Source organism: Temnothorax americanus, unplaced genomic scaffold (genome assembly GCF_048541705.1).
Source record: "Temnothorax americanus isolate GAGA-0224 unplaced genomic scaffold, ASM4854170v1 Scaffold70, whole genome shotgun sequence".
Classification (NCBI taxonomy): Eukaryota; Metazoa; Arthropoda; class Insecta; order Hymenoptera; family Formicidae; genus Temnothorax; species Temnothorax americanus.
The window spans coordinates 72,396-93,404 of NW_027509793.1; the positions used below are offsets into that span (position 1 = coordinate 72,396).

Genomic DNA, 21,009 nt, shown 5'->3' on the forward strand with positions numbered 1-21,009 from the left:
TTCAACACACAACGGTACCGCCGTATCACCCACAAGCGAACCCTGTCGAACGAGTCAATCGCGTATTGAAAACGATGATTACCGCTTACTTGGAACGGGACCACCGCGAATGGGACCAACATATTAGCGAGTTTCGTTTCGCGTACAATTCCGCACACCATACTTCGCTGCAGGCGACACCCGCTTTTCTAAATTTCGGGAGGGAACCTCAACCTGTTAATCTATCTCGCGGACGGGAAGCCGAAGCTGTCGCGGTGGAGAACTCCGATCCTACCCTTTGGAGGGAAAGGATGGAAAAGATCCAACAGTTACGGACATGGATTGTCGAAAATTTAGAGACGGCTCGAATGAAACAAACCCAATATTATAATTTGCGTAGGCGAGATCGCCAGTTCGTGGTGGGCGACCGCGTATTGAAACGACAGCACGTCTTATCGTCCGCCGCTCAGCACGTTTCCGCGAAATTGTCTACCAAATTTCATGGCCCCTTTTCCGTACGAAAAATTCTGTCGCCAGTTGTATACGAGCTTGCCGATTCATTAGGCAACTCGATCGGAAAAATTCACATCAAGGATCTAAAACCTTATTATGAATAGTATTCGCGTTCTTCTTTTGTTAGTATTTTGGGGCTCACGCTTTTAAGTGTCTTTTTGTGTGTAAATAAATTGCTGTAAGCAAGCTGTAAACGAAGTTCGTAACCCACCCAAAAACCTCCGTCCTTCGTCAATTTCCATATCGCAGGAAACCCGCCGTGAACGGTCGTCGCGTCCGAGATACCGCGCCGGTCCGACCGTACGTAATAGGGCCACGATGGAACATATTCGCGCTCTCGTTCTGCGGTCGACACGTCATTTCGCGTTAGGTTGGTTTTGGAATGCTCGCCGAGAGCGGCGTAGCAAAAACTAGGGCCGCTGGTCAAAAACGACCCGGCAAGTTATGGCCGAGTACTGCCGGCGTACTCGACCAAAAGGGGGGTAACTCCTCCGCCTTGGTGTTAGGTTTGGTTTTGGATAGACGGTCGACAACAAGCGGGAGGCATTTCGCCGTCGTAGGCTGTCGTACAGGAGTCCGACCGCGCCGCGTGGACAGGTCCGAAACGGGGTAACGGGGAGATAATGGATTGCGTTCCCGGATTGCGATTTCCGAGGTCCTACAATGCGTGGGGGTGGGCCGAAGGGTTATTAGGATAGAATTAGCTATTAATTTCTTTTTTCCAGCGACAGTTTTTTTTGTTTAGTTCTGTTGTGATGTCCTACTTGTGTTCGTTCCGTTGTCCTGAGGCCCGGAGCTGGAGATCTCGATCGCGTGGCGTTCCTATGGTCACCCCCGGGGGGCGAGTGGCTAAACGGGGCAGCCGCGCCCGGTATGCTTCTTCTTGGGGTGGGGTGTTGTGACGTTGCGGCTCGCCGCATCGTCGCGGCGCCCCGCCGCCGTCACAAGACGCGGAATTTCGCGCCCAGGGACGGACCGGGGAGGCAACGGCGAGATCTCCAGGGGTCGTAATTAATTGCGTTTCCACATTCTGATAACGTTCTTTTTTTTGCAATGTAATACTCGCGGCACCTCACCTATACCCCGGCAAACCTTCGAGGGAGTACGTGGCGAGGAAAATCAAGGACGATCGATGACCCGGGAGGGGTGGCAAACGCGGAAGCAGCAGAGATCGCGGGCTGGCGAGAGCAGCGCGGCAGGCGGGCGGCACGTACGGCAGCGACGGACGAGGCCGCCGATAGCGGGGCCCCAAGAGCATGGGTGAACACCCGGCTTCAGCAAAGGATCTCTACAAAACATCGACCTACGGGGTGACTGATTACCGCCCCAGGGTCAAACCGGAGACACACCGGCGAGAACCGAATTCCGTCCGCTGCTAAGGACAGAATTGAGAAGTCGCACGCCGCCGAGGGACCGTTGCACGCCCCCGAAGGATCTCGTATCGACAGCACTGCGCCGGGACACCGCGGGCTTGCAAGCTCGCGCCCGATTGGCTCGCGCGCCCCTCAGGAAGGGGTACCGTATCGATTCCGCAATCGAGCGGGTCTAGCGTTTTCACTCTCTGGTCGTCCGTCGGCGAGAATCGTTTTGTAAGATACGCGATAGCCACCCCGAGTCGGGTATTTCGATATTCGTCTGGAGGATCGAGGATCGTGGTGGAAGGCGACGGCGAGGAGCCCAGGAGGAGGCGTATTCCCGGTGAGGTTGCCCGTAAATCGCGATATGTAAAGCCACGACACCGCCCTCCGGTACACGCTCTCGCTCGGGATAACGTCTGTTAAGATTGAGTGTAATTTCGCGATCGATAACGAGAGCGAAGGGCCTCGGGATGGTATCGTGGCCGCGGAACCGTGGTACAAGCGTTGTGGCGAATCCCTGGAGATCGCGATAGGCGTTAATGAGTTCGGTATCGCGAGTATATTGCGTTGTCCTCGCGACCTTGGTATACGGCCGCATACGGGCCGGTAGTTCGTCAATTGCGTTCCGTTTCTTCGCGTCGGGAAGTTCTGGTGTTCGAGCGTCGGTGTTAGCGTATCGATCGGTGTTCGGATCTCGTTATTACGGGCTGAGAATTGTGCTCTCGCGTTGAGAATCTTTGCGTCCGGTATTGCTTGCGCTGCGTCCTATACTCGCGTTAATAAAGTACCGGCGTTCACACGCTTCGTGCGTTTAGATGTTAATTGCGTAGTTCTTCCTGGCGTTCCGTGGATATTAGAAGAGCACTTCGAGTCAAAGGTGGTGTGGCCTTCTCCACACCTGGCGCCCAACATTATTAGCGATATCGCGACTGGCTTGGTTAAATGACTCGGCGCCTTCCCGTTGCGCCCGAGCCGAATATCTCGCGTTAAGTTAAGATATTATTGCGACAGAGTTTTCGTACGGTCCCGGACGTGGTTTCCACGCAATCCAAGCGTGACGTACCCTTATTTCGCGACATTTTGTGTTGAACCTCACTCTCGTGAGTGATATTAAGCGTCTTATTATTATTCATATTATTCATATCATATTATTAATTGTTTGAGAATAGAACCTTCAGCGGGTTTATTAGAGACCCAATTAATACTCCGTGGGTGTCTCGCGTCCGCAGTAATATTAGTTCTGTTAAATGAATCTCGACACCCCGCCACCGGCTATTCTTGATTTATTTATCGAAATTATCTTGTGTTTGATCGAAGCCGGATGGATAAACGTTGTTATTTTCTCGACAACCAGTACTCAATAAATGTTATATTCTTTGTTATCTGACTGAGTATGCAATTAACGTGTCACCCCGCCGAGTGCCGTGCCGCCCTTCATTAACCCCGCCCGTGATTAGGTCAAGCTAGCCGATTCCACGCACCTCCACACTTCGTTTCGCGTCTCGTTTAGGTTTTCGCGATTTCGTGGACGCGAAGGTACGCGTCTAACATTCGGAACATTTCGTGGAGTATCGGAGGTGCGAGGAAATCACTGGAGAGGCCATCCATCCCGCTCTCCTAAGTCCTTTTGATCCGGCTCACGTCCCGGAGCGGTCCGGGAGTGCAAAAAGTCGTGACAGTACATACGTATGCGCTCCTGAATGCCCACAATAGGTGCGTTCGGGAAGACGCTATTATGCTGCGTTTCCACTACACGCGTCGCGCGTTGCGTCACGACGCCGCGTCATGAGTTATCTAATCAAAACGTTTCATTTTATGACGTCATTTCCGACAAAATCTTGCGTCGGAAATGACGTCATAAAATGAAACGTTTTGATTGGATAACTCATGACGCGGCGTCGTGACGCGACGCGCGACGCGTGTAGTGGGAACGCAGCATTAGTGTATGTGTGCAATCGTCACTATACTATGGAATGTTAAAATAAAATTTTCAATAACTTACAGCTCTTTTTTTAAAATTTAAAATTCCCAACAGTCAAAGTGTAGGCGCTAAAGAAGGTTAAAAATTTGTTGACAATTAATTCTTTTTTTTTTAAACGCGAAACTACCAAAAGGTTTCAATGCGGTACCAAACATTGCCAATCAATCGCAAATCGATTAAAAAAAAAAAAAAAACTACCACAGTCAAAGTGGGGGGGCTAAGAGAAGATCAAAAATTTGTTTTTTTGATTTTCTAAAGAAACGCGCAACCACCAAAAGTTTTTAATGCGGTACCAAACATTGCCAATCAATCGCCAATCGATTAAAAAAAAAAAAAAACTACCACAGTCAAAGTGGGGGGGCTAAAAGAAGATCAAAAATTTGTTTTTGATTTCCTAGAAAAACGAGAAACTACCGAACGTTTTGAATACGATACCAAATACTACCAATCAACCACCAAACGATTGGTAAAAAAAAATATATCAATAATCCACTTGGGGGGGCTAAATTTGTTTAGGTCTTAAGATGGTCTTAAATATAAGAACCGACTATGAATACCGGCCTATAAGTTAGATAATCGTGCGTGAGAAAAGTATCGAATACCTGATCTATTAAGCTAGCAGAATCAAACCAGCAAAATCAAACTGGACCTATTGGATTATTTATATATAGTACCTATTTTATACTAAACTGTACCACTAATAATAATTTTATAGCGCGTGCATTTTGAAGAAAACCGTGGCGCTACTAAATAATATTAAGCTGGTAGGACCATAATAAAAAAAAAAAAAACAAGTACAGAAATACAAAAGACTGAAATTGTAATAATTTGTATCACCCATAAACTTAGGCTGCGTTTCAATATTTACTGCCAGTACTGAAAATCTATAGTTTACGTCACGTATACGTCACGTTCGATTTAAGGAAGATATTAGATCGGAAGAAGAAGAAGCGCCTCTTGATTCGAATGACAGTTATAATAATGCCTTAGCCGTTAGTGCTAGATCTTGGAGTTCCTCTTTTACATTTTTGGATGGAAAAATTCTCACAGAATAAAAAAAAATGTTGCAAATTAAATTGTTAAAAGCAGAAATATTATATGAAAAAAAAGTTAATGTTTTCTAAATCAAAATTACCACGAATGGAATTAAAACATATGTCAAAAAAATTAGAAAAATATTCAGAAAAATGTATCTATTATTCTGACAATGCTAATACAGTCTTTGCAAAAACTTTGCGTCAACTTGAAATAACAAAGGAATATTTTACTGCAGGCACTGTCACTGACATAAAAAATGATGAAACACTATTGATATTTCGGATACACACAAATTTTATACACGTTTAGAACAACAAAGAGATAAGCAAATTGTTCAGGATTGCAATCACCGCGATCAATACCGCGATCGATACCGGTGCCGCCATCCCTGAGCCGCCCCCTGAACGAATCGAAATCGTCTGCAATTGCGTTGTATTCGCGTCTCGAATCGCGGCTAAAATCAAATCCGGACCTCGCAAAAGAATACGACAAATTTCTCGCGGAATACGAGCGTCTCGGACACATGGTAAAGGCGCCGCTAGACGACCCTCCCGATGGACAGGTATATTATATACCGCATCACGCAGTTATACGCGAGCATAACTCGACAACGCGCTTGCGCGTCGTGTTCAACGCTTCTCATCCGACCTCCAATGGTCTCTCCTTGAATGATCATCTCATGGTTGGCCGCAAATTGCAACCTGAATTGTCATTCATTATTTTGCGATAGCCGCAATATCGGTTTGTCTTTACCGCCGACATCGCCAAAATGTATCGCCAAATCCTCGTCCACCCCTCCGACGTGGAATATCAGCGAATCTTATGGCGACCCACTCCGACCTCGCAATTGATAGCCTATCTCTTGTTGACAGTCACGTACGGTAACGCGAACGCGCCGAATGCCGCCCTTCGTGTCGTCGAACAAGTCGCCAAAGACGAAGGCGCGGAATGTCCATTGGCCGTCCCAGTATTGCAGCTGCATATACATACGTCGACGACTGTGTGTTCGGGGCAGACGACATACCTCTCGCGCTTCAAACGCGAGATCAACTAATCTCTCTATTGAAAAAAAGCAGGCTTTCACCTCTGCAAATGGGCGAGTAACCAGCCTGTATTGCTCGAAAGCATCGATCCTCAGGATAATATAAAACAATAAAAATATATATAAAGAGTTTATATTAGATAAGTTCAAATTTTGAAAGAAAAGTAACATATTTTAAAATGTGTTCTGTTTTTTTGTAATGTGTTCAAATACATTGTATTTTTTTATTTCAATACGTTAAAATAGTTTGTTTGTTTATAATAATATACTGAAATGTCATTACTTTACTTTATAAATATTCTTTTTATTACAAATTTTATTGCTACTCAAAAAATCACACTACATGTTATAGAAAGTAATTATAGTTTATATGTATAATAATTACCGTGTAATGTTATATATTTATAATACTATTTTCACGTAAATATTTTTGGTTATCAGAACTGTATTAATATCTTTGAAACGGTATATATACGTAACATTATATGGATACATGTATAAAATTGTAATAAATAAGATGATCCTTTTAAACGAGAATTAGAATATTCATCCATTACATACATACATATACATACATATATCGTTTTAGAACACTTATATTTACTTACATATTTAATGAAGTAAAGGTACAGCAAATACTTTCTCAAGTTTGATATCATTTTTTTTTGTAAGGTAACCGCATTTGAATCATTTTAAATTTAATATCTTTTAATTTAAACGTAACAATGTCTTTAGATGGTTTTCTTCGTAATTGCCACATGTACAAATCTGCAGAACTTGTAGGATATTCATAAATAGGTTTTTTTTCATCCAACGCACGCCACGTATTTTTATATCATCTTGGTTCTTATAATAATAGCCTAAACTTATTATTTTTACAATATTACATTTATCATCATTTAACATAATTAAATTATTTGGTTGTTTAGCAGTAATAAGGAAATGTTGATATTTTAATTTTAGCAATTTATGATTGTTATTAATGTTTTTCTGCTTCAAAATAATCAGTTTTGGTGGAATAACTGTTTTCATGTTAATAATACCGCTTTCATACATACGTCGGCATATTTGAGCCAATGGCTTATTAGCTGAATGTAAGAATTTCTTAATCAATCTCAATTAATTTTCAAATGGAAATGTTGATATTTCATTGAGCTTGCAGTTATTTATTCGAACATCATCTGCTAGATGTAAAAGATAGTGTGCATTTAATACATGAGATTGTTTTCTGTGGCGGTCTACGCCACCAATAATACATCCCTGCGCGATACCGGCAGTTCGCAGCAACGCCGCGAGGCGTCGCATCGCCGGGGCAGCTTCGCGAGTACTAAGTTTTGCACCAACAAGTATAAAGGGAGACCCCCTACGAGCTTGAGCAGATTCTTCTCGGCGCAAGTCGCCGAAAGCACAGAGCGCTCGGACGCTACAACCTAAAATCTATACAGCGCTAGTCGCTCACACGGCGCAAGACGCCAGCTCCTCGGCGCTGGCCGCCTTCTCAGCGCTAGTCGCTTACACGGCGCAAGACGCCTGCTCCTCGGCGCTGGCCGCCTTTACAGCGCTAGCCGCTTCCTCGGCGCCGGTCGCCTTCACAGCGCGAGTCGCTTCCTCGGCGCCGGTCGCCTACAGCGCTAGCCGCTTCCTCGGCGCCGGTCACCTTTACGGCGCGAGTCGCTTCCTCGGCGCCGGTCGCCTACAGCGCTAGCCGCTTCCTCGGCGCGAGTCGCCCGCACACGGCGCTAGTCGCCTACGAGGCGCAAGTCGCCTGGCCAACATCGGCGCTCGGTCGCCTTCGACTTTCACAGAAACCAGCCCAAGGAAGGAAGGAAGAAACGCGGCCACGCAGACCAAACCAACAGGAGGCAGAATCATTCTCAAGCAAATAACATTACAAACACTGAAACATTCACAGTTGTATATAGTGTAAATATATATCAATCGTTAAATGCAGATCTGTGTCATCTTCCTTGCTACCCCTTGCAATTCACAATCTTTGGGCCAACTCCTACTCACGCTGGAGTGATGCGTGACTCACGCATCAGTAGCTAAATAAGTTAGAATAAGCATAGCTGACTAAGGTAGAATACCGCTCGGCAAAAGTAGTAGCGCCCATATTCTCCATAAAATTTAGGTAAAAGTAAGAAATAGTGTTTCAAATAAGATTTAGCGGCATTATTATATTTTTGTGCAAAATCTTTCATACATAGAATTCGTAAAGCAGTACTGAAGAGTAAAAAAAGATTATATAAATCATTATTTAAAATTCTCTTAAATATGATAAGACCAGCGCATAATGCTATAAAGCGGAGTTCTGATGCTTTTAAGTTTGGAGTAAATGCCCGAGGTTTTCGTTGGAATTCATGAGGCACAAAAGGTTTTACGACATCCTACACGTTTCCCATAAACTTCACATTGTTCACAGGCAGCATATCCTCCGTGTCCTTTAATTTGTTTTACAAATTTTCTAGCCGGAATATCACATATAATATGTTTTAATTGTACACTATATTTCTTTTCATCAATTTATATGCCGTTCTTTTGAAGTAGATTTATTTCTTGAATAAAATCATTCATATACTCTTCAATATTGCCTGGTTTCGTATCTCCGTAATACATCGCTACTGGAAAAGAAAAATATCGTATATCTAGATCGGTAAAAACTTTGCATAATATGGGCCATAATTGTTTTGTACTTGAAGTATATGGAGAAGCCCCATCAACATTAATTTGAAGATATATAGTACTATCTTGATGTACATTTGGATCTATGCAAACATTGAGACCTGTTTCAATTCCCAAATAAACATACTCGCCAATATTATCACCCGTTCCTTTCATCGGTTTTATAGTATATGTAGCTTTTAATGTATTTAAAAACGTTTTACCAGTCTGGGGAAGTCTTGGTAAAAGCCTTTTTCGTAATATTTTTAAGGATGTATGTCCGTTCAGTCAAAATAAAGGGATCAAGCTAAAATTTACGGAGATTGTGCACTTATATGTTCTAAAAACCTGTGTTAAATTTCAGATTGATTGTCTGACTCGTTTAAAAGATATTAATTTTTTAATTTTGTATGTGTTCTTATGGAGATTGACAGTTTATCAAACATATACATTCAGAATGTAAAGAAAAAATACCCAGTGAACACAGTTTCTAACAATTTTATAACTGAAAAGTTACAAGTAATATTACGTCTGTTATACTCTGTACAACGTAACTATAATATAAAAGGTTATTTATAAGTAATATTACCCGATTTACACACACACACATTGAGAATACATATTGGATATATAAAAACTTATATTCAGGTAATATTGGATAAGAAGATTTGTAATATTACGAAAATGTAATTTATAAGACATAGATGATATTGCAAACGTTATTTGCAAAACACGTTAATGTTATATTAATTTTGCACACAGTGCGTAACTTGTCCATCAGGGGTCGGAAAATGGATCATAATAATTAAATTGAGTCATACTATTTTTATCGCTGATTAGATGTAATAAGAATACAATTATATATGCTTTAAGGTTGATAGCTCGCTTCCCGAACGCAGCAATAGTGAAAGTTCTCATTTAGGCTGAAACTATATATAATAATCGTGGGCCCCAAAGTGGGTTGTTTAACCGTCTTTGTTTCCCATTGTAGATATAATAAGTATAATTAATTAAGAAACTGACAATCACATTGAAATATGAAAAGAATAATCCGCGATTGTGTTTGATAAATTTATTAATTGTGGCTTAAGGCTTATATACTTATATACATAAGACTACAATATATATATAAAATCGACATATGCGACATATAAACATATGCGACATATCAACATATGCGACATATCGACATATGCGACATATCGACATATGCGTCGATGGTCTTAACTGCCGTGGAGAAAGCACGTGTTGCTCTTAACCTTTAATTAGACCAAAGTGATTATTATAACTGTCGGAAAAGAGATTTGTTGCGGGAGCTAGAGGAACATTGGAGAAATGTGCCAAATAACCACGTATATCCTTGAAAAGGACAAAAGGTACGTGTTGATCGACGGTAGTGACCAAACGAGAACAAACATATATATAGCTATAAATATAATACCCAGGTATGTACAATGAGAAGTTATTACAAAAAATCATAAATATACGCATTATGTTTTTATATTAATTAATTCTTACTATATTTTTGGATTATTTCATTAAATATAAAAATTTAATTTAGTTTTAGTGGTAATTATTATAAAAAGATGCCAAAAGACCTACAATATTTGTCAAAGAGACGAAAAAATCAACTGATTTGTCAAAAAATTGAATCCTACAGAAATACGGATATCTCTAATACAAATAGTGGTCCTTCTTTAGATCTTGAATTAGACAATGTAGTCTGTGTGGAAATAAACACTCCAACTCATTCGACATCTATTAATGTTACTAACAACGAATCAACCGTTGGTGACAATTTTGGACATCTCTGCCCTTCGAATTCAGAGTTTTCATCTGTCACTTCACGTACTTCACCTGTAGTTGAGAATTATGAAGAGTTTTTCGCAAATTTTTCGCACTTTATTCGCAAAACATAAAAATTAAAAAAAATTTTATTTTTGTCACAGTAGTATTCTACAATGGTTCATGTTTTCCGCATTATTCAATAAGTTCCTTTGTGTCATCATGTAGCTCTCAAAATACGAACAGCGTTCAAGCTTGGCGAGCTGATCTCCGAGAGTAAAATAACGTTGTGTCGATTTGCGAGTAGGTCTTGAAAAGTTCGCTCGCCGAGAGCTGCGATTCATTCTCCGTTATAAGTATTCTTTAGGAATATGTCCATTTGCGAGAATCAATCTCGAGAGCTACTCTCGAGAGTTTTACTCGCAGGTGCACGCACCATAAGACGTTCTATTTGTTAAAAAATAATTGTATTAAAAGAACTCAAAATAATATTTAATTTCTACATGACATACGCATAAAATGTTAAGTTATCCGTTATCACGTCGACATAAATGTAACATATAAAAATGTTAAGAAAATAATAACATAGTTGTTGTTTGTGTATTTTACATTAAAGTAATAATTAAATTTTGGTAACACAAGGAAATTTTAACGTATACACACGATTTTTTGCTGGGTACGTGCCGCGTAACGCAACATTCTCGTACGTAATTTCTGTACGTAAGGCGTAAGATACTACGGCAATGTACGTGCGCTGGCTCTTAGCCTCTCGCTTTTTTCGATGGCAGAAAAATGATTCGCTATCATTTCCACACCACCTTGCGGTAGATAGCTTGGTGCGTTTTTTTTATAGTGGTTTTCTCGGTGGACCTAATCCACTCTCATTATTTAATGCAAAAATTGTTCGAAGTGGCGTCCTCTCTCTCGTATGCAGAGTTCGGCCCTTCGTACAATATTGCGCGTCGCACGGTGTGCCATGTCCGGCGTAATAGTATCGAAGGCCGCAACAATAACTTCACGTACCTCGTTTCTTCCACCATTACGCCGCTGCTCGATTAGACTTTTTATATGACCCCATACAAAAAGTCTAATACATTTAAATCTAGCGACTGTGCCGATCAGGCGATTGGGCCACCACGACCCATCCACCTATCCGGAAAATGCGCGTTTAATATTTCGCGCACTTGACGACTAAAATGAGCCGGTGCTCTGTCGTGCTGAAAAATTAGCTGCGCCCGTACACGAAGGGGCACATTCGCGAGAAGAACTGGCAATTCGTTCTTAATAAAATTGGCATAAATATTGCCAGTTAAACGCGGTGGGAGGAAATATGGACCGATCTGGAAATAATGAATAAAAATGTTTCTTCACTTAAACAACAAGAGAAAATTGCTTTCTTTCTACTTTTACTTACTACTTGATTCCCGATCACTCCCGCCCATACGTTTATGGACCAGCAATATTAAAATCAAGTGGTAAGTAAAAGTAGAAAGAAAGCAATTTTCTCTTGTTGTTTAAGTGAAGAAACATTTTTATTCATTATTTCCAGATCGGTCCATACTTCCTCCCACCGCGTTTAACTGGCAATATTTATGCCAATTTTATTGAAAATTAATTGCCAGTTCTTCTCGCGGATGTGCCCCTTCGTGTACGGGCGCAGCTAATTTTTCAGCACGACGGAGCACCGGCTCATTTTAGTCGTAAAGTGCGCGAAATATTAAACGCGCGTTTTCCGGATAGGTGGATGAGTTATGGTGGCCCAATTGACTGATCGGCACGGTCGCCAGATTCAAATGTATTAGATTTTTTTGTATGGGGTCATATAAAAAGTCTAATCGAGCACCGGCGTAATGGTGGAGAAAACGAAGTACGTGAAGCTATTTTTGTGGCCTTAAATACTATTACGCCGGACATGGCGCACCGTGCGACGCGCAATATTGTACGAAGGGCCGAACTCTGCATACGAGAGAGAGGACGCCACTTCGAACAATTTTTGCATTAAATAATAAGAGTGGATTAGGTCTACCGAGAAAACCACTATAAAAAAAACGCACCAAACTATCTACCGCAAGGTGGAGTGGAAATGATAGCGTATCATTTTCCTGCCATCGAAAAGGCGAGAAGCTAAGAGCCAGCGCACGTACATTGTCGTAGTATCTTACGCCTTACGTACAGAAATTACGTACGAGAATGTTGCGTTACGCGGCACGTACGCAGCAAAAAATCGTGTGTATACGTTAAAATTTTCTTGTGTTACCAAAATTTAATTATTACTTCAATGTAAAAAACACATCATACAACAACTATGTTATTATTTTCTTAACATTTTCATATGTTACATTTATGTCAACGTGATAACTGATAACTTAACATTTTATGCGTGTGTCATGTAGAAATTAAATATTATTTTGAGTTCTTTTAATACAATTATTTTTTAAAAAATAAAACGTCTTATGGTGCGTGTCCACTTGCGAGTAAAACTCTCGAGAGTAGCTCTCGATATTGATTCTCGCAAATGGACATAATCCTGGAGAGTACCTAACGGAGAATGAATCGCAGCTCTCGGCGAGCGAACTTGTCAAGACCTATTATACTTGCAAATCGACACGACGTTATTTTACTCTCGGAGATCAGCTCGCCAAGCTCAAACGCTGATGTTCGTATTTTGAGAGCTACATGTTGAGAGTAAAAACCAAGATGGCAAAAGTTTGTTTCTTTGATGACACAAAGGAATTTATTGAACAATGCGGAAATCATGAATTATTGTAGAATACGATACTTTATAACTACTGTGACAAAAATAAAAAAATTTTTATGTTCTGCGAATAAAGTGCAAAAAAAATTCATAATTTAAAGAATTAATTAAGAATATTTTTAATACATTCTCTAATTACTTGGTCAATAATTAGTTACACTTTAGTTTTACATACTTTGCATGTTTTAGTTACAGTGATGAAATTAAATACATTTTTACATCGCGAATTAAGTACATTTAAAAAAAAGAAAATAAAATTATTAAATATTTACATGTAAAAATCTAACATCAAGGTATTTCGCAAACTGAAAACTAAATAATAATATCGCAATATGTATTCCACTTCACAACTTGTAAGTCTGCAAAAACTTTTTATTGTTAGGAGTCTTCAATCTCAAGCTCTCTAATTAAAGCAGATCCAGCACCGAATGTACACCTGCGATCAATCCATTGCTTGACCCAGAAGGTCTTTTTGTTGTTTCAACGGCACTATAGCTCATGTTCAAGCCATAGCCTTCTGAAGTTCGGCCTGTATAAAATCCGAAGCCTCCCTTCTGGTTTCTTAGAGATACACTCTCGGCGGGTTACCATTAACCCTTCCGAGAAGTGGCGATCAAATAAAAACCGACAATTTTCGGTCGGATTTGAACTCGGATCTTCAGCTCGTTAGAGCAGCGCATATCTTTCTGCGCTATGATTGCCCTTTTCCTTTTTAAAATAATGCTAGCCACTATAGCATACGCAAGTTTTTTCGTTTACGCGACATTATGATGTCACCACTCTCAGACATCAACTAAAAAAATACGTAAGTGGATACGGTTTTGAGAGAACTCTCCGAAAGAATACTCTTCGGATTCTCGCGAGATGCTCGCGAGAATACAATGTCAGAAAAATTACTCTTAAATGGACAGTGTCAGAATAACTCTCGAGAGATATTCTCGAGAGTTTTAAGGCGCGTGTCCACCTGCGAGTAAAACTCTCCAGAGTAGCTCTCGAGAGTTATTCTGACACTGTCCATTTGAGAGTAATTTATCTGACATTGTACTATTTAAAAAAAAAAAAGGTGTTAAATAACAACAAAAAGACCTTCTGGGTCAAGCAATGGATTGATCGCAGGTGTCGGATCTGCTCTAAATTAGAGAGCTTAAGATTGAAGATTCCCAACAATTAAAAGTTTCTACAGACTTACAAATTGTGAAATGGAATACATAGTGCGATATTATTATTTAGTTTTTTGTTTGCGAAATACCTTAATGTTAGATTTTTACATGTAAATATTAAATAATTTTTTTTTTTTTTTAATGTACTTAATTCGCGATGTAAAAATGTATTTAATTTTAACGCTGTATAACTAAAACGTGCAAAGTATGTAAAATTAAGTGTAACTAATTATTGACCAAGTAATAAAAGAATGTATTAAAAATATTATTATCTAATTCTTTCAATTATGAATTTTTCGCACTTTATTCGCAAAACATAAAAATTAAAAAAACTTTTATTTCTGTCACAGTAGTATTCTACAATGGTTCATGATTTCCGCATTATTCAATAAGTTCCTTTGTGTCATCATGTAGCTCTCAAAATACGAACAGCGTTCGAGCTTGGCGAGCTGATCTCCGAGAGTAAAATAACGTCGTGTCGATTTGCGAATAGGTCTTGAAAAGTTCGCTCGCCGAGAGCTGCGATTCATTCTCCGTTATAGGTACTCTTTAGGAATATGTCCATTTGCGAGAATCAATCTCGAGAGCTACTCTCGAGAGTTTTACTCGCAGGTGGACACGCACCATTAAAGTTATTATAACATATACAAAAGTTAAAGTAAAGCTTGTGGTAAACCTCGTAAACTTTGACATGCAAAATAATTAAATTTACTAAAATTAAATGTTTTTATTACACATAATTCAAGCTAAACTAATTAATATTATCTAAGGCGTAAGACGTTACGGCAATGCCTATGCAATACGTGTGCTACCTACTGTTACTACGTTTACGCGAGCGCGTTACTTCTGTAGTAACTTACGATAATTCACTCGTTTACGCGGAGTAAATTATTGTAAGTTACTACAAAATCCCGTTTACGCGAAGGAAAATCCCGTTTACGCGAAGGAATTATCGTAAGTTTAGTATGGGCTGGCTCTAATACTTTTTCGTCGCAGTGTATAACATCTGTCGCTCGACGTTCGCCGCGCCGCGCCGCGCCCCGCTCGCCGCTCGTCTCTCGACCCCCACCGCTCGCCGCGCGCCGGGCACCGTGCCAGCCCAGCCAGCCGCCGAGGCCCGCCTCTATCGCTCCTTGTGCGCGCATTTGCTCAGACGTTTTAATTAATAACTTGTTAACTATTGCGAATTTTGCAAAATGGTATACGATTTTTCTCTTCAGTTTGACCCAATCTACCCCAGTCATTCGGCTGGATACTTTTATTTTTGACACCCTGTATATATATATATATATATATATATGTAAAAGGTTAGCAAAAATATAACATAAATATATAACAAGTAACAGAATATTTATATTCCATTCAATTTAATTAATAATAACAAACAATATTTCTCATATGTAACAGTAATAAAACAAGCAATATAACGTGTTATGTACATGAGTAGGAAATAATAACTAACCAGTAACTTACTGGAAATGCTTTTGTAATATTACTTGTTACATTTTATTTTGTTACAGCAACATAATGTCAATATAACTGTGTTCACTGGTTAAAAAACAAATCTCGAAAAAATTGCGGTGTATAGAGGATATATTGGCACAGGTTCTCTATAAATTTCACGATGATTCACTGACTAGTTTCTGAGAAAAAAAGTAAAAACTGCAGCACTCTCGCAGATTTTGGCGTTTGACGCCGAAGACGCCTAAAGACGTGGCAACGTCGTTGTTTCATCGGTAACTAATAGGGATATTTTTCGCTTTTTTTTTGCCGGTTTTCGACATTTTCAGCCGATGTTTATATACAGGATCTGAAATTCACTTGCCCTTATATATTAAAAAAGCGGGATTTTATTCACTTCAACATTTTATATTTAACCACACTTTTCTAATAATTGGCTGTCAATATACAACAGATACTATGACAGTCATGTGATAGCAGTCGAGCGTTCAGTGCAGCCAACAGTTAAAATCGAGCGGTGTTGCCACGTCTTATTGTGTTATTTGCTCGATATTTATATTTTGTATTCTCGTATTTAGCGTATAATTTTCATTTTATAATAATATTTTATACTATTGCGTGATATTTTTGATCATATTTAACCGTTACTTTCTGTCTTTATCCATATTATACATGTATGATTTTTATTTCTAGCAGTTAGATTCAGGGAAGATTCCCAGCCAAAAGTTTTGAGCCTCTATTAAAAATATTTACAAATACGCTGTTAATAATCACAAAAACTTGTTAAAATCACTTAAATCAGTAACATTAATGTCCTTGTTATGATATTAAATAGTAGTAAGCCGTTAAAGTATGCATACAACCGATATATATTGGATTTCTCAGATTACTGTACTTTTGGCTGGGAAGGTATAGGTAATACATCCTTAACAAACTATCAAGATGTGTTAATGGGATGTTACATTGTACAGCCCATTTCTGCAATTCTTCAATTTCAGGATCATCTTGTGACTTTGTACTATTATTACTTTTCGAATTAGTATCAGTATCATTAATATCATTATCATCAGTATCAGTATCATCATTATCATTATTTAGCCAGTAATCTGTGATATATTCAGTATCGTCACTGGTATTATTATTATCAGCATCAACATCAATTTCTTCAGATTGTATATCATTGTTAGAAAATAAATCACTCGAAGTATTTACATTATTTCGTTCTTTGAATGATGTACTTGCAGTAATACCAAGTTTATTTGTACAACTTATTCAATCAAGTTCACCTGTGTAACAATAATTTAGTAAATATGATATCAATCCTAGGAATGTCCACATTACGGACTTTGACCATAACATATAAAAAATTGACATAAAATAATTTTGTACAATTCTAACCAATGCAACAATTACATTAATTTAATAATATTGTACTTACGCGAAGAATTAGAACATGAGGCAATGTTTGCTAATACAGAATGAATATACCGATGTTTTCGAACACGCTCACACGTTTTTTCTTTTTCATTCATCTTTTTTTGGTTTTTTAAAAGTTACATAATACAACAGAGACGATAAGCGATGAGATGAAAAAATAAGGTTATGTTCTCTCACTTATCAGTTATTACTGACTTATATGATTATGCTACTATTAGATAGTTACTAGACAGATTTTTATGGAATATCATAACCTCAATTCTTATTCGCTAATTATTTTACAAATGCTAGTAACGAGATAGTAGCTTTATCAGATTTGCACAACAATGCAGCGCCATCTATCATCGTATCGGATATATAGTGACTAGACAGCAGATAGATCACAAATAACTGATTATCTAGAATATCTAGTGACAAGCTCTGTCTGACTTTAAAATTTTATTCTAATCTATACTACATAGTCACTATTTTTCAAATTAGGCCGACTAGCTCAATTTCCACTCGGGTAAGTAGATCATGATTTCTGTGAAGTTGGCCCCCTTTTTTCCAAATTTGGAAATATTTATTAGAGTTCTGGATTCCCCAGAAAGAGTTCTCGAGTTCTCTGTAGTTTTTAAAAAGAGTTCCGTCATGTGTAAAATAGTGAAAACACCATTTTAAAAATGGGGGGGGGGGCTAACTTGAAGGCGCTCCCCATTTTTGAAAAAATAAATTTTTTTGTAGTTTCGGATAAATTTTGATGAGTTCTAGAGTTCCCTATAGGTTTTAAAAAGAGTTCCGTTCAAATAAGCCCAAAAATCGATGTCAAAGTTGAACAAAAAATTTCTACTTTTTTTTAAATCAATTTTTTATGGTAAATTCAGAAAGATTTTGACGAAATTTAGAATTCCCTATAGGTTTTATAACGCTCCGACCAATATTTCAAAAGTTACAGCCCCTCAAAGTACCGCAACTCGAAAATATTTCAAGTCCCGAGGGGTAATTTTTTTTTTCGGAAATCGGCAGTTCTCGCTGGAGTTCTGGTGGCCCCCCGAGGAGTTCTATCAAAAACTATTAGGGTCCGAAGCGATTCGACCAATATTTCAAAAGTTACAGCTACCTAAATTGTGCACTTCGAACATATCTATAATTTCATTGTCGATTTGTCACAAAATTAAAAAAACTGTATATTGCGATTAACTGACATCAACTCTATTTAATACGACTGTTACAAGTGGACTATGTAATGTTATACCATCTTTTATTAAAAATTTATCATTTTTTTTAATTTTTTTACGTCTTTAATGTGCATCCTTCTGTTTTCTTGATTATATGATTATAACATGTAGTCAATTTTAAACCAACTTTCTATTAAAAAGCAACTATGAATTGATTAATCTATATATTTTTTAATAATATATTAAAATTTGTTAATTAAGGATGTTTAGAGATACCGTCCCAACAAAAATTATACAGAAAATATTAAAAACTTTAATATTAATGGATTCTCCAAAAATCCAATGACAAAGAAAAATATATGAATAATTACGGCACATCTAATAGAGTGTAAAAAACGTAGATGTAGTGACTGTAAATAGTTGTTACTATTAAAAAAAAAATTTTTTTAAATTGTAAATTGTTTCAATTTTGTTGCTATATTTTTGTTTGTTGATTATCTGCTTGTGTGTAAAATATTATATTGGTGACATTTTTTAATTTTTACATTTTTCTGTAAAATTCTTTATAAGTCGGATATTCAAGAATTTATAACTTTTTATCTAAATTGTTATTCGATTTAAAACTTAGCCCCGATCTTTGAAACAGAATACAGAATACGATAATAATTTTTTATGAACTCTGTTATATTTCGACTAATTCTCCAGAATACCCTTAAAATTCAATGAATGATTTATTTATAATTAACGTACCGACGTCCACGTTATTACTGTCATAACTTAGTATTAATTATTTTGTTATCAAAATGAAGGCGTTAGATTTATCCGTACAAAATTACCTTTTTTAAAAAAAAGGTAAAAGAAGGCGCCAAGTTCACGCATAGTAGTTTAACTATATGTTGTTACGTCGAAAAAAAAAGAAAGTGGTAGTATTATACCTCGAAAAAATTTAAGTAACTAGTGGTAGACGTAATCTTTATATCTCGAAAAATTTCGAAAAAATCTAAGCAGTAGTATCTTTATTTCCGAAAAATTATAACCCAAGTGATCTATCAAAACACATCACAAAATTATGTTACCTTATTAAAAAGAAGAGTCGCGCTTCAAGTGATCTATTACAATTACAAAAAAGAAATGATATCTCTTTAAATTACAGCGCCAATTACAGAGAGAACATATATATTGCCTCAAAAAATAATTGTTGCACTACTTTGAAAAATCTTTAAATTGTGTTTAAATTTAACAAGGGAATACAAGATATTTAAATACAAAGTTTACATGTGTATTTTTTAGTGGTCACAAAGAATTACAGAGGTAACAGTACAAAATAAAAAGATTTTATTAAAATACATAAATTTTTCTTGTTAAAAAACTTGGCGCTGTTAAACCTCGAAATTTTAAATAAAAAAGGACAACAATAAATAAAAATAATTTAGAGAAGAATGCAATGAGAGTAATATTAAATGATTATAAGCGTGGATGTGCAAGTGAGTGATATGGGTGTGCGTGACGACGCGGACGGCGGATAATGCGGCTTATAATTAAGTAGAGGATAAGTTTATTTATTTATTTAAAATTTCGAGGTCTAGCAGCGCCGTATTTTATAAACAGTATGTACAGGGTAAAGCTATTTGGAGGTATAATACTACCACTTTGTTTTTTTCGAGGTAACAACATAACAGGGTAACAACATAATACATATACTACTATGCGTGTACTTGGCGCCTTTTTTCACCTTTTTTTTAAAAGGTAATTTTGTACGGATATCACGCCTTTTTGTAGTGTTACGCATCTTAATCTTATAAATAATATATTTTATAATCTTATAAACAGTATATACAAGGTATGAAGCTAAAAGTGTTATAGACTATTATTTCTAAAGAAAACAACAATTTAATATTTTGCTTAGTTTCTTAAAAATAATAATCTGTAACCCTTTGCACTGTAACCCCACATAGTGCGCTTCGTAGTTTTCGGTGTCCAGGTGTAATAATACGTTGAATGCGATGTCTAGGGTCTAGGTGTCCCAGGTTGCCGATGACGATGTCTAGATAGTGAGCTCCGTAGTTTTCGGTGTCTACGTGTATTAATACCTTGAATTCGATGTCTAGGTGTCCCAGGTTGCCGATGACGAGTTCACATAGTGTGCTCCGTAGTTTTCGGTGTCTACGTGTATTAATACCTCGAATTCGATATCTACGTATCCTACATTCAGATTTAAAGTTATTAACACACCTAGACACTAAAAACTAGGAAGCGCATTATGTGGACCTCGTCATAGGCAACCTGAGACACGTAGACATCGAATTCGAGGTATTATTACACCTAGACACCGAAAACTACGGAGCGCACTATCTGGACCTCGTCATCAGCAACCTGGGACACCTAGACATCAATTTCAAGGTATTAATACACGTAAACACCGAAAACTACGGAGCGCACTATGTAGACTTGTCATCGGCAACCTGGGACACCTAGACATTGAATTCAAAGTATTAATACACGTAGACACCGAAAACCACGGAGCTCACTATCTAGACATCGTCATCGGCAACCTGGGACACCTAGACATCGCATTCAACGTATTATTACACCTAAACACCGAAAACTACGAAGCGCACTATGTAGACCTCGTCATCGGCAACCTGGGACACCTAGACATCGAATTCACCGTACGATTACACC

At 38.1% G+C, this 21,009-nt stretch overlaps 1 protein-coding gene and 1 pseudogene across 1 annotated transcript in view; both read right to left on the reverse strand.

Moving 5' to 3' along the window:
* LOC143906407 (uncharacterized) overlaps positions 1-21,009 on the reverse strand; it is a 186,325-nt gene that overhangs the window by 18,935 nt on the left and 146,381 nt on the right. The gene's annotated exons all lie outside the window — the stretch shown is intronic.
* LOC143906435 (uncharacterized) lies at positions 11,246-11,819 on the reverse strand (annotated as a pseudogene).